General features: G+C 43.4%; 1 long non-coding RNA gene across 1 annotated transcript; it reads left to right on the top strand.

Annotated features, from left to right (window-relative positions):
- Positions 1–685: 685 nt before the first annotated feature.
- LOC311063724 lies at positions 686–10236 on the top strand. Its single transcript, XR_014602640.1, has 6 exons — positions 686–786; positions 4675–4755; positions 4954–5003; positions 5239–5331; positions 9737–9768; positions 10115–10236. It is a non-coding gene; the product is annotated as an uncharacterized lncRNA (long non-coding RNA).
- The last annotated feature ends 1982 nt before the right edge of the window (positions 10237–12218 follow it).

Below are 12218 nucleotides of genomic sequence, written 5' to 3' on the forward strand. Positions count from 1 at the left end.
GTCCAGGGCAGTTGTCAACAATGTGTCCTTACACAAATGACTAATGTTGTGGGTGTGTGCGTGTGTGTGTGTACAGTGTTAAGTATTAAAAATGGGCCGTAAGAGTATACAATCTAACCACTGCCTTCTCGGACGCAGGCTATAAAGTATAGTGCACTATAAAGTAACGTCTATGCAAAACCCAAAAGTACAAAAACATGTACGTGTAGAACTAGAGTCATGGGTGTGTGAGCATGAGTCACTGATTTACAAGGCATTTGTAGAATTGGCCTCAGGCCTTAATGGGTTAACAGGGTTAAAGGAGTAGTTCACCCCAAAAATGACTTATTTTCTATCAATTACACACCCCATATCTCACACAGCTGGGCCTGGATACAGTCCATGGGTGGTTGATGTCACAACTTTCCTATCAAATCAAATAGATACAAAATAGTTTAAACCCAAACCCACTGTGTGGCGCACTGTGCAACACTGATTGCACAATAATATCCCACCCCTCTGTGCAGATGTGAGTCAGTCCTTCAGTAGCCTCGGAAACCCATTATTTTCCCTTCAGCAAGCCTTTTTCTTCCTTCAGCACATCACAAAGAGGAAGTGTAACTAACTCGTGATTGCCAGATCCTGATCCACCCCGTCGTAACCACATGCATACTTGTAACATTTTCAAAAACTCCTCAGAACATTTTCACAGGTCATCAACTCAAGACATGAATGGATGGATGGAATGGATGGAATGGAAAAGATGAATTAATGTCCAACAAAAACATTCATGTTTTGTGAAGATAGGTAAGTAAATGGGTACGTTTATGATGCGCAGTCTACGGAGCTAGTTCAGGCCAGGCAGCTCAAGGGATTGGGCCATCCGATCAGGTGACTATAGTCAGATGCTCTTTTCTCCTGATCGGGTGGTTAAAGGTACTACGCTGTTACCTGCACATTCTGGCTTCCCTGTCTAGCAGAGCTGACGTGCTTGCTACCGCTGCTGCTGCTGCTATTGCTCGCTGCTACTGCTGCTGCATCTGCTCACTGCTACTGCTGCTGTTTATCTGCTCGCTGCTTACTGCTGTTTATCTGCTCGCTGCTTACTGCTGCTGTTATCTGCTCACTGCTTACCTGTATGCTGCTGCCCATGAAAGTCATCCCACCCGCCTCCCCGGCATCCACCTGTAGGCTCTGTTTCTAGATCCCCACGGGGGTTTAATTCATTCCCTGTAAATGCTATTTGGCATGTAACATTCATTAAAAATGTTATTCTTACAGGGAATGAATGGATTCAGATGCCTGACGCCAAACTATGCTTCCTCATGCTTCTATATCCATGCTCAAGCTTGCTTAATAAAAATATATTCTAATCCAATCCAAGAGGTGTCTGACTGAACTATGTTAGACTAAAATTGAAATTGTATTTAAATACTTCTTTGAGTTCCAGTTTAAAATTATTAAAATTTTAATTATTAAATGAGGTGGAAGCGTTTTAGAGAAGAAAAAAATAATAACATAAAACTAGTAACGACAGCCTTCCTAGAAATCTGGATTCAAATATAATATAATATTTGTCTTTTAAATGTAGTGGAGTGAAAGTCATAAGTATAATAATAATAATACAAGTAAAGTGCAGATACAAACATTTTTACACTACTCAAGTAAATGTACTATGTTACTGTTCAACACTGGGAAGAAGAGACAGAGACGAGACACAGACAGAAACAGAGACAGTCAACGAATAATGCATTCTCAAGGCCAATAGATGACAATAATAATAATAAACTTTATTTACAATGTGCTTCACAACACAAACAACATAGTGAGGGCGAAAAGGCAAAACACAGGCAATTCAATTAAAGCAAAAAAAAAAGAGCAAAAGAACAACAAAAAAGACAAAGTAATAAGAGTTTTCAAATGTACGCAGAGTCCATTGTCCAATCCTCTAGTTAAAAGCCTTTATGTAGAAGTGAGTCTATAAAATTGTTTTAAAAGTGGCTAGCGAGGTAGCCTGTCTAACTTTCAAAAGAAGTTTATTCCACAAATGTGGAGATAGGCAACTCGGACGGTGCTGTTTTAAGATGTATAAATAAAAATGTATGTATTTGTTGTAAATAAATTCATCGTTATTTAATTAAATTAATTCAAAAGAAGTAGGTTGACCAGCCTCCAAGTTGACAAGTTGACAAGACAACCTCACCATTAGGTTGGGAATCATGAATAATCTATTCAAAATAACACATAGTACTTGACAACGATATGATGGTGCCTAGATATGGTGGACTAGCGACATCATCTGGCTGCTAGATCGTATTGTTAGTTAAGTTTCATGTTCGTGTTAAGAAGCAGTGTTGAGGATAAAGCTGGATGTCCCTAGTTAAAATGCAATTGCGGTACAGTAGTTATTATGAAGCACTAACATAACACCGTTGTAATTGTAAAATGAATCAATATTGAGCAACTTCATTGCCTAATTCTCAACTAAAACTCAAAAACATATAGACATAAATGGTCATGTGACGTGGAGAGTGCATGGCACGTTTGCGACAGTTATGCGACAAATGGTACAACCAGGAAATAAAATCGAAACAATGGCTACCTTTGCATTGAAGGTATGTAGCTAGCTAATGTAACAAAATGTTTAATATTAAAGGGCCAAGTAGCCTACTTGTTATTTATTGTAGGACTTTCTTGTATCGTACTGTCTTTAGTGGGTAGCAGAGTCAAGTGATTGTATAGTTTTCAAGCCAGCGCTGCTTCCACGACAAATGTCGGGCCTTCGGCGATAGTATTGTTTGTGGTTTGATATGTGGAAATTAATAAAGATGCATAACGATGCAGACGTAGATGATTCTGCATCAATGGAGTGACATTGCTTAATCGAACTGACTAATATGACTGTGTCAGATAGCTAACTGACTCATGTGCATGGTGCATGGTCGCACTCTCTGAGCATCGTGTGTGTGTGTGTGTGTGTGTGTGTGTGTGTGTGTGTGTGTGTGTGTGTGTGTGTGTGTGTGTGTGTGTGTGTGTGAGCTTAACCAGGTCTGATCATTCTCTATTGGTCCTGACATTAACTAGGTGTAGTAGCTATTCCTCTTGAACCTGCTTTCTACCACCTGCTGTGTCCTTGCTGCTGGGTCTTGTCTCATCAGTGTCTGTTCGGCATCTCCCACTACTGAAATAATCTGTCAATTTGACACATATAATTGCATCTTGCACTAACATGCTTTTCACAATTTTCATTAATTACCTGTACATTTACCACAAAAGCTTCAGACAGATGTAAACTCTTCAGGATAAAAATGACTAGGCCCGTGAGGATCAGATTTAAACAAAAAGCAGTCCAAAGTAGGATGGCTGGCATCTAAATATTTAACCCATTAAAATCGGAAAAGCTTCTGTGTCATTTTAGATTTATTTGGCTATTCAAAAATCATGAACATTTGTGCAAATCTTGGAATATATATATATATTTTTTTAAAGAGAACATTTTTAAGTCATATCTTTGCTTCTGGGGGTCCCTGGAACATTTTGAGATGGGGGTCCGTTTTGGGGGTCCTTGACATGAAAAGGTTTTGAGCACCACTGATATAGCAACATACGTTTTTCAGAAAACTCTCAGGATTTAGAAGCCATTTTTAGGATCAACCTCAGGTCTTAACGGGTTTGTTAAAGGACGACTTCACCACTTTTCAACATATCCTCATATAATAGACGGATTTCCGCGCGACGTCATCACAGAGCAGAATGCGCAATCTGCGCATGCCCGGGTGAAAGGCGCGTTCGAAAATACAGCCCTGAGCGGCAGTGAGCGCACTGGCCAATACAAACTAATAGGCGAGTGTGCTCCGGTGCGTAATTTCCAAACGCACCCATAGGCTTCCCCCTCCTCTGCGCGGTCATATTCCTCTCATGTTTACTAACAGGAAACCCTCACTAATGCTCATGATAAAATGGTACAATTTTTTTCTAATGAGTCTGTGTCTCATAGGAGGGCTGTAGACAGTTCAGAAACCCGTCTACCAGTGACATCATTGATGGGGAATCCAAGCTAATAGAAACTGCAGGCTTTCTATTCCTGGAAAGTTGCAATGCAATAATAGATCCCATTGTTCTCGCCTTAATAAAAATCGGATTTTTTTTGGGGGAAAAAATCCTGCCTAACGATGATGTCACTGGTAGACGGGTTTCTGGACTGTCCACAGCCCTCCTATGAGACAGAGACCAAGTAGAAAAAAAATTGTATCATTTTATCATGAGCATTAGTGAGGACCTATTATATGAAGATAGGTTGAAAAGTGGTGAAGTCGTCCTTTAAGTAGATTGTCCCAGCCTGCCAGGCAGGTCCACTCTGTGCTGTCTGCAGTCTGTGAGGAACAGGCTCTGGCCCACCAGGCCACAGCCAAGGACCATACACTAACTATCACCGTTGTTACATGATAGACTTATGTATGTATTGTGTTGTCCTTTTTTCTATTGTATACTTATGCATTGTTTATAGATGATTGTGTTGTTTGGAAATTATATAATAATTTGGGCCTATGTCCTTTCTTTGCTAATATCATGACAACCAGATATTTTGTGCCACTTCAAAATAAATGTTCTGGCTTTCACAGTCACAACAAAGTAAATAACATGAAATGACCACAAGGTTTAATTTAAAACAACATACTTTTTATGTTTCTGCAGCTTTCAGTCCAATGTGTTGACAATCAATCTGGAGTGCCTGGAGTTGTGGTGAATGGGGAGAAGACATTTTCCCTCCCGGTGGTGAGTTACCTGTTAAAGTTAAACATACTCAATCAACGTGTGTGTGTGTGTGTGTGTGTGTGTGTGTGTGTGTGTGTGTGTGTGTGTGTGTGTGTGTGTGTGTGTGTGTGTGTGTGTGTGTGTGTGTGTGTGTGCTCAAGTGTGCATGCATACATGCGTGTATAATTTAGTGCTTTGTATGTTGTGTTTACTGACTAGGAGTTCAATGCATCGCAGAGAACCTTTGGTGATGGACGAGGTCATCTAAGGTTAGCAGATTTGTACCATACTACTTTTTGCAATTACAGTTTGTACTGTACTTTTTAAGGAAATAAAAAACTCAAAAAAGTCATTCAACATTTAAAACACAATACAAAACAATGCATTTGAACCAAACCAAACCACATACAACTACAGTATATTGCACTAGTAGGAGTCATCCTACATTCTGTGTTCAGTTATTGTCCCGTAAAGGTGATGGTTTTGTGTCTTCATGTATTGTAGCTCAGTGAGAGCATTCCAGTTCCCTCGTGGACAACATGAACAGACTCTGATGGAGGTGGATCCCCCAGACACTGGGAATAATTCTGACACAGAGTGAGTGTCACCACACACACACACACACACACACACACGCCCGCCCGTCCGTCCGTCCGTCCGTCCGTCCGCTCGCCCGCCTGCCTGCCTGTCTGTTACCAAAACATAATATTTGTTAAAACTGACTTATTTGCATAATGTGTGTTACATTACATTACATTACATTACAGTCATTTAGCAGACGCTTTTATCCAAAGCGACTTACAATAAGTGCAATCAACAAAGGTAGGGAACGAAAGCTACTAATCACCAGAGGTTATAAGTGCATTTTCTGCAATAACAAGCAACCAAGAGCATACCTAGCGCTAAGGTAAAAGTGCAATATATCAGCTACCTATTTCCTTAAACAGATGAGACAAAGTAGTCAAATGAGCAGGAGCTAAAAACAAATAATTGTATTGACTAAACAAGATCCAATAAACAATTCAACAATAAAACAAGCATTCGTACAACTAGTTAACAACAAGTAGGCCAGGCAAAGAGGAAGGGTAGTGTTTCCTGAAGAGGTGGGTTTTCAGCCTGCGGCGAAAGATGGGCAGTGACTCTGCTGTCCTGACATCAGTGGGAAGTTCATTCCACCACTGTGGGGCCAGAACAGAAAAAAGTCGTGACCGTGTCGATCGACCAGAAGGACCGTTGAGTGGCGGGGGAGTCAGTCGCCCCTTGGTGGCCGACCGGAGTGGTCGGGAAGGGTTGTGGGCATTGACCAATACCCGGAGGTAAGAGGGAGCTGTTCCTTTCGCTGCCCTATAGGCTAGCACCAGGGTTTTAAACTGAATGCGAGCCGCTACGGGGAGCCAGTGCAGGGAACGGAGAAGGATAGTTGTGTGAGAGAACTTGGGGCGGTTGAACACCAGACGAGCCGCAGCTTTCTGAACAAGCTCCAGGGGTCTGATGGCAGATGCCGGAGCGCCAGCCAGGAGGGAGTTGCAGTAGTCCAGGCGGGAGATGACAAGAGCCTGGATGAGCACCTGGGCTGCCTTCTCCGTGAGGAAGGGCCGAATTCTCCTGATGTTGTAGAGGAGGAATCTGCAGGACCGTGTCACTGATGCGATGTTAGCCGAGAACGACAGTTGATCGTCCAGGGTCACACCCAGATTCTTCGCAGTCCGAGTTGACGTCACCACAGCGTTCTCAATGGTGATGGCCATGTCTCGGTGAGGACAGCCCTTCCCCGGGATGAACATCAGCTCGGTCTTGTCCAGGTTGAGCTTCAGGTGGTTCGTCGACATCCACTCCGAGATGTCAGCCAGACAAGCAGCAATGCGTGCCTCCACGTGTGTGTCAGAGGGGGGGAATGAGAGGATCAGCTGGGTGTCATCGGCATAGCAGTGGTAGGAAAAGCCATGGGAGCGGATGACAGCACCAAGAGATGTAGTGTAGAGAGAGAAGAGAAGAGGACCCAGAACCGAGCCTTGGGGAACCCCAGTAGTGAGCCTGTGTGGTTCTGACACAGACCCTCCCAGCTTCACCTGGTAGGAGCGACCCGTCAGGTAGGATGCAAACAGGGAGAGTGCAGAGCCTGAGACACCCATCCCCTCGAGGGTGGAGAGGAGGATCTGATGGTTCACTGTGTCGAACGCTGCAGACAGGTCCAGGAGTATCAGGACAGAGGAGAGAGAGTTCGCTCTAGCGGCATGGAGTGACTCCGCCACTGCCAGGAGGGCAGTCTCTGTCGAGTGACCCACTTTGAACCCAGACTGGTTGGAGTCCAGGAGGTTGTTCTGGTGGAGATACGAGGACAGTTGTTTGAACACAGCACGTTCGAGAGTTTTAGATAGGAAGGATAGAAGGGAAACCGGCCTGTAGTTCTTGACTTCAGAGGGGTCAAGTGTCGGTTTCTTGAGGAGGGGGGTGACTCTGGCAGTCTTGAAAGTAGAGGGAAAGTAACCAGATGTCAGAGAGGTGTTAATAAGGTGGGTTAAGAAGGGAAGAAGTTCAGGTGCAGTGGACTGCAGCAGAGGGGATGGGACAGGGTCCAGAGAGCATGAGGTGGGGCGGCTAGAGGTAACAAGGAGAAGGACCTTGTTAGGAGAAAGGGGAGAAAAGTGGGATAGAGAGGTGGAGGGGGGGGAGAGAGGAGTAGATGAAGCTAGAGAGGGGAGGGTGGAAGAGGGACGGGTGTGGGTAGTGCGCAGGGCACCAGCCGGGGGAGGAGGGAATGAGGATCGGATATCGTTCACCTTCTTGTCAAAGAAGTTGGCGAAATCGTCAGGGACGAGGGACGAGGAGGGAGGAGGGGGAGGTGGTTGCAGGAGAGAGGAGAAAGTTTCAAAGAGTTTTTTAGGGTTAGAAGGAGAAGCCTGAATTTTAGTGCAGAAGAAAGCAGCTTTAGCAGCTGATAGAGAGGAGGAAAAGGTAGAAAGGAGAGATTGGAAGGTAAGAAGGTCCTCGGGGAGGTTGCCATTTCTCCATTTACGCTCAGCTGCTCTTAGGCTCCGTCTCTCAGTACGCACTGAGTCCGACAACCAGGGTGCAGGTGGAGTTTGGCGTGCAGGCCTGGTGGTGAGGGGACAGAGATGGTCCAGGGAAGAGGATAGAGTAGAGAAAAGAAGATCAGTGGCAGTATCGGGGGATAGTAGAGCAAAGGATTCGGGGGCAGGGAGAGCAGAGAGGACAGAGGAGGAAAGATCAGAGGAGGATAGTGAGCGAAGGTTGCGACGTGAGGAAATCATGTGGGTAGGGAGGGGCTGTGGGGGGGGGGAGGAGAGAGAGAGAGAGTAAGACATGAGGTAGTGATCAGAGAGTTTCTTACCCTTTTCACTGGGAGGAGGAGTGACGGACAGGTTAGCAGTAGAGCAGCCTCTGGTGAAGATCAGGTCCAGTTGGTTGCCCTTCTCGTGGGTAGGGGGAGATGGGGAAAGGACTAGGTCGAAGGCGGCGAGAAACGACAGTAGTGGGTCTAGCTGCTTCTCGGTCGGGAGGTTGAAGTCACCCAGAAGGATGATTCCAGAGCCGTCGACCGGGAAGTGAGAGACTAGATGGTCGAGTTCCTCCAGGAAGCCACCAGCAGAGCCCGGTGGGCGATAAACAACTGCAATGGTGAGCTTGACTGGATGAGAAACCGTGACCATGTGATATTCAAAAGAGTTAGGAGAGAATTGTGACAGTGAGACAGGAGAGTATTTCCATTTTCTGGAAATTAGCAGACCAGCACCACCACCTATCCGCACGCCTCTGGGAGTGTGAGAGAAAGAGAACACATCTGACAGAGCCGCGGGTGTAGCAGTGTTTTCTGGTGGGATCCAGGTCTCAGTCAGGGCAAGGAAGTTAAGGGAGAGCCCGGATGCGTAGCCTGTGATGAAAGCAGCTTTGCCTTCCACCACAGCCGATCGGCAATTCCAGAGCCCCCCTGTTACCACTTGCTCGACGTGAGTTGAAATAGTAGGATACATTAGATTAGCGGTCTCGCGACATCTGGGTGTAACCCAGTGTTTTTGCGACCGCCAGAAAGAGGAGAGGACAGGAATAGGAAGAAAGCCCATTGTAGATCACTAAACATATACACACTACTATATCTAGAAGAAGCACTCAAGTCGCGCTTTGACAAAGTCGCCTGCAGCTGCCTTTGTTCGTCTAGCCTTCGTTCGGCTGGCCGCTTTGCAAGCTGCCGCTTTCAGCGCTGGTTTAAAACCACTTAGCTTGATTGCTAATTGTCTGCCGGGGAGTGCTGCCCCACCCAGCCACTTAGCACAGGGCTATTAAGTGGCCTGTTCTACCTGAAATTGCCTCAAGTGCTCTGTGAGGCACACACAGAGTATCAATGGCCTACAGCTTATAGCACAAATACAAAAATAGAAACTACAGACTAACACAAGCTGAGAATACAGCACCAGTAACAAAGCACTTAAACTACACTGCTAGTAACTTGCTAGATAAGAAATATGCTATACTCACTACCCAGCAGCCAGGAGCTATGTTCACTCCAGATGTTGAAACGCACACTGAGGTGAAACTATAGCAGCCTGACTTTTAAATCCTTGGAGCTGTGCTGCCCCACCCAGCCACTTAGCACAGGGCTATTAAGTGGCCTGTTCTACCTGAAATTGCCTCAAGTGCTCTGTGAGGCACACACAGAGTATCAATGGCCTACAGCTTATAGCACAAATACAAAAATAGAAACTACAGACTAACACAAGCTGAGAATACAGCACCAGTAACAAAGCACTTAAACTACACTGCTAGTAACTTGCTAGATAAGAAATATGCTATACTCACTACCCAGCAGCCAGGAGCTATGTTCACTCCAGATGTTGAAACGCACATCCTCCTGAGTTAACATAATTCAGTACCTCTGACCCATACTGGAGCGCATTGAGATCCAGATGAAAACAACCTAACCAGAAAAAACGGACACTATTATCCTGCCTATGTATTAATACATGTTTCATTGTCTTCCCTTCAGCAAAATGGAGGTTGACCAGTGATTGCCAGTAGGTAAGCAAGAATGAGTTCCTTGCATGCAACACATGCATGTCTTTTATCTCAGTGTCTAATAAGACATGCATGTATTTTATCTCAGTGTCGAATAACACATTTATGTCTTTTATCTCAGTGTCTAATAACACATGCATGTCTTTTATCTCAGTGTCTAATAACACATGCATGTCTTTTATCTCAGTGTCTAATAACACATGCATGTATTTTATCTCAGTGTCTAAGAACACATGCATGTCTTTTATCTCAGTGTCTAATAACACATGCATGTCTTTTATCTCAGTGTCTAAGAACACATGCATGTCTTTTATCTCAGTGTCTAAGAACACATGCATGTCTTTTCCAGATACCTCCACGAATGACCTCCTTCAGCCTCAAACAACCATTCCATCATTTTATTTCAGAATGATTCTGTATGTCTCACATTCATTGTCATTTGTCACTGTATTTTTTATTTTTTCGATATCATTATCAATTTGTGAAAATAAAATCTGATTTCTCCATTTTGTAAATGTCCATTTTAACGTCCATCCATGAATTTAATGTGGTTCTCCTGTGAAAAACATTTCTTGGTAAGAGTGTTTTACCAGCCACGAGCAGTATATTCTTAAATTTTGTTATACAACTTATAGCGAAAATAGCTTCTGTAGATTGTGGGCTTCAAATCAAGAATTAAGATAATGTATTTGTCACTACTGTACAAGCAGTGAAATGCTAGTGTGGCAAGGTCAACAACACCACAACAAAACAAGAATATTGGATATTACATAAAATGAAACATTAAGTAATAATAATAAAATTAAGGAATACTGATAAGGAACGATACAGATAAAGTCCCCTAAGGAATCAGGGGATGCCAGGTTGAAAGTGGTTAATATGTATCTTTTCAACCATTCTGGATTTATATCCTAAATATGTTTTCTTATTCTAGGCCAGTGGTTCTCAATCTTTTTAATTTCAAGGACCCACAGTTTAGTATGCATTAGGCCACAGACCAATGGTAAGTGAGTACAAATGGAACCAAATTTGTACACACTCACAGTTACAGACCGGTAAGGGTCCGTTTAGTAACTGACTATCAATCATTTAGCTGGGGACCCCTGGAATTCCCTCAAGGACCCCTGGGGGTCCCCTGATATTGTCCTTGTAATGTGTGAGGGGGCCGTGTTTTTAATCTAAAAAATATATATAATGTTTTTTGGAAAATGAAAACAATCAAATTATTAAAACAATTAAATAAAATTAATGAAAAAAGACAATATCAGTCACCAGAACCAATAACGGGGGTTTTCATTGAATCTATCATTAAAATGGAGTTTGAAATTACAATGGGTTTGTATAGGAAGGGGCCGTGTCTGATAAAATGAATATCAAACATATAAATACTGAATCAAGCAACCCACAAATTGTCTGGGGTGCTCACAGAGGCTTGAGTAGACCTTAAAATGACCCCAAACATGTGAACAAAGTGAAATATGCCTTTAAGTGATTAAAAAATCCCTAAAAACACAAGTGTTGCTCTTCAAGTTGTCTTATCACAGTCAGAGACAAAGAAGAGATGATCCTTAAGAAATAAAACTATAGAACAAAATTTAAGCCATGAGGCCCATAGGGCAGGAGCCTTTTTACTGTCTCTGTAGCAGCTTGATGTACAAGTACGCCCCGGCCCGTACATGATGCTAGTATGTCGCAGGGACTTACTTACCCCCATCCAACCCTTGATACTGTGTGCCAGGCAGGGAGGCATTTGGTCCTATTTTCTTTTTTCTTTCCATATAGTCTTTGGTATCACCCGGCCTAGGATCGAATCCAGACCTCCCAGTCTCAGGAGTACATTCCAACCACAAGGCCACTGAGCTGGTTATAACACAACATAGGAAGAAGAAAACAGCCAGCACTCAATAAATGTCCTTTCACATAGATGTATTGCCTATAACACAACAAAGGCCTAGTCTACATAAATACAATATGTAAAACTGTATGTACTATAGGTAGCCTACATAGCCTACTACACTATACCCAATGAACTGACCTGTGGTTACTGACAGATGATAGGATAGTACTATACAAAACGTCATGCAATCAGCTTACAAGTTACTGGTATGAAGAGTGAAAAATATGTACTCTAGATCAGGGGTCTTCAACGTTTTCCAGCCCAAGGACCCCTATATTAGCTGAGAGAGAGATGAAGCAGGGACCCCCACTACATATTACATACAATTGTGTTGCAGATTTAACTTTTTTTCATAGATAGATTTGCACTCATCAGTGTATTTTCAGACATTTAAAACTCTCAGTACTTAGTAAACTTGACCTTAGGCTCTGTACTTAGTCTGCTCTTTTCCCCCTTCCTACCAAACCTCTTTGCTGACAATAGCCACACACAAGCTCATAAACTCACATTGTTTGATGTCAAAAACATCAAACAATGCAGAATGTTTAACCAACAT

This window comes from Gymnoscopelus microlampas (assembly GCF_963454915.1).
Source record: "Gymnoscopelus microlampas genome assembly, chromosome: 16".
Lineage (NCBI taxonomy): Eukaryota > Metazoa > Chordata > Actinopteri > Myctophiformes > Myctophidae > Gymnoscopelus > Gymnoscopelus microlampas.